This window comes from Sturnira hondurensis, unplaced genomic scaffold (genome assembly GCF_014824575.4).
Source record: "Sturnira hondurensis isolate 20B ecotype Veracruz unplaced genomic scaffold, ASM1482457v3 Scaffold0016284, whole genome shotgun sequence".
Lineage (NCBI taxonomy): Eukaryota > Metazoa > Chordata > Mammalia > Chiroptera > Phyllostomidae > Sturnira > Sturnira hondurensis.
Genome location: NW_028088915.1, coordinates 4,418,526 through 4,421,348, shown reverse-complemented (window position 1 = coordinate 4,421,348; position 2,823 = coordinate 4,418,526).

Below are 2,823 nucleotides of genomic sequence, written 5' to 3'. Positions count from 1 at the left end.
CCTGGCCAGCAACCCAGGCATATGCCCTGACTGGGAATCAAAACAGTGACCTTTCTGTTTGCAGGACGATACCCATGTCCAATCCATTGAGTTACCCCAGTCAGTGCTAATGTGAACACTCTTGTAACTACGCCTGTGTTAAGAAAAGAGCCTTTCCAGTTGCCCCAGAAGCCCTCCATATACTTCTATTACATCCTTCTATTACTCTTTATATCTTAAAGAGTAAGCATTATTCCATTATTCTGTCTTGTATGGTAATCATTTCTGTGCTTTTCTTTATAGTTTTATCACCCACATGGGCATCCTTAATCGTGAAAGTTTAACTTCGCCTGTTCTTTAAAATTTTTATATATGTCTTTTAAACTGTGTGAGGGAATTAAAGGCTCATTGAGGTAACTTTCACATGAACCCACAGAGGATAGGGGAACACCAGTGAACAAATTCATAAATGGTGCCAGTGTGGTTTACGCAGCAAGACAAGGTGAAGCTGGGAGGCTAGACTCAAGTCAGGATCAAGGTGAGGGTCTCCCACCAGGCAAGAGGGAGGGCAGCAACTGCCCCAGTGCTTCACCACCAGCCCCCGCTGCCATTAGCTGGCATTAGCTGGCAAAGGTCCTGCTCACCACTGTAAGGACTGGTGCACGGAGAGGCCTCTGGAAGCCATGAGGACATTTGCGATGAGCTCCGAAGGAACCTTGGTCCTCTGTTATTTTATGACACAGTGCTTTCATTCTGTCTCAGATCTTTAATGAACAACAACAGGCCTGTAGACTGAGGATGAGGAAGATGTAGAAAGCGGCAGCACTCAGCCCCAAACAGATGGCTTTCCTGTGGAAGAAAAGCTTTGAAGACCAAAGGGAGAATGAGGGAAAATTAGGCAAAATACAAAAACAAAACAAAATAGATGAACTTCTGTGGTGGGGCTGGAGGCTTGGAGAAAAGTTCAGGGAAATTGAAGTGAGAACAGGATTTGTAAAAAGGCAATTAAGACCAAATTCTTCTCTTTTGGCTGAGCCTGCTGAGTTTCGATGTTCGTTTTCTTTTTTTTCTTAAAAAAAAAAATTCTGGCTGCAGCTAAGCTACATGGCACAGAGTGGCTGCCAATATGAGAGAGGAAATAAAAGCACGTGTTCAAATAGCCGGCTTGTATTCTCTCTGTGTGGGCAGAAGCTTTTATTATTTATTTTTCCTTTTATACACCATTAAAGTGCTTTGACATGTTCCCCAAGACAGCATGCTTTTTAAAAGTTAATGAGGAAGGAAAACACTAAAGAAAACTTGAATTCTGATGATTTGTAGCAAGGTACTATGGAAAGCCGGGGCATGGCTTTCTCTGTCCATGCCTCTTTTTGGAAGGGTGGTTCCTGCTAAAAACTTCGTGTTTTCCCAGGAGTGAAACCTTTTCAATGTAGTATCGAAAGTCACAGGAGGCTTGTGACTCTGAGAACATATCCTATCCTTTTTGTGGCCTTGGGCATGGCACTTAACCACTGAGTGCCTCAGTTTCCCCTTTTAAAAATGGGATGATAATACTTAATTACTTCACCATGCTGAGGTAAGGATTAATTAGTTGATGTTTGTAAATGGCTTTGAAGCCCAAAAGTGCTACAACAGAGTTAAGCATTATTATTAATAATATATTTCAGTGAAGTTAATAATGGCATTTGGCATCTCAAATTTCCCTGGCAGTTTCAACCGGTGAACTTATTTTTCAGCTTCAGTCATTAAAAAGAAATAAAAAACAGCACTCTTGGCAGAAGCTGCTCTGGTCTTCACTGCAAAGATGAACATGTATCTGCCATGGATGAAAGAATAGCTCTTCCACAGGAACTCAGTAGAAGGTTCTGGAAAACATCACATGCAGTGGAAGGTGCTATGACTGCTAAGCTGCTTTCAAAAGTGAAGAAAATGCTAGTAAAAAATGTGTGAGACGAGAGTGAAGCAGACCTGGGAGGTTGCCACTTCCCAGAATCGGTTCAATTCCTATGCCTTGGACCTAACCACAAGGTGGTTCGTCTGTTGTCTGCCCTGCTTTGTTTTTCTCTTCGGTCCCTCTTTTGGGCCTCCACCCCTTCCTGTGCTAGGTCACTTCAGGGTTGTTGGCGTGTGTGGGATGTGTGTGTCTTTAAGATATCTTGCTAAATCCCTGTCTATCTCATTTCCTTTATGTCAACTCAAAGAAGCATTTCAGCATCATTTAACTCTGACCGCCCCTGTCCCGCACCCCCCCACCCCGTTTGAGATGAAAATGATAGTGAGATGACGTCACTACAAAGCCCCTGGTACAAGGCAGAGTTTCAAAAGATATTTGTTTAATGGAGCCAGGAGTTTGAGATGTCCCAAGTGCCTGGTGTTGAACATGTAGTAAAATGATGTCATTACTGCATAGGTCCTGATGTGTAGCTTCCCCCCCGAAAGCTGATGCTCCTGACCTGCCCTTGGTTGGGCGTGCGTTTTGCATATTTTCCCAGAAGGTGCTATGTGTGCTCTAAGGTAGACATACTTTCTTTATTTTTCATTTTGAAATCTTTTGTTTTTTATTAAAGTTGACATACATTATTATATTAGTTTCAAGAGTGCACTCCAGTGATGAAACATTATATAATTTATTAAGTGATCATTCCAGAAAATCTAGCACCCACCTGGCATCAGTCATAGTTATTAGAATATTATTGAATATATTCCCTGTGCTGTACTTTACATCCCCATGACAATTCCATACTTCTCATGGAATCTGTGCTTCTTAATTCTTTCACCTTTTTCATCCATCCCCCAGACCTTCTCCTATTTGGCAACCATGAAAATAGTTTCTGTATCTGTGAG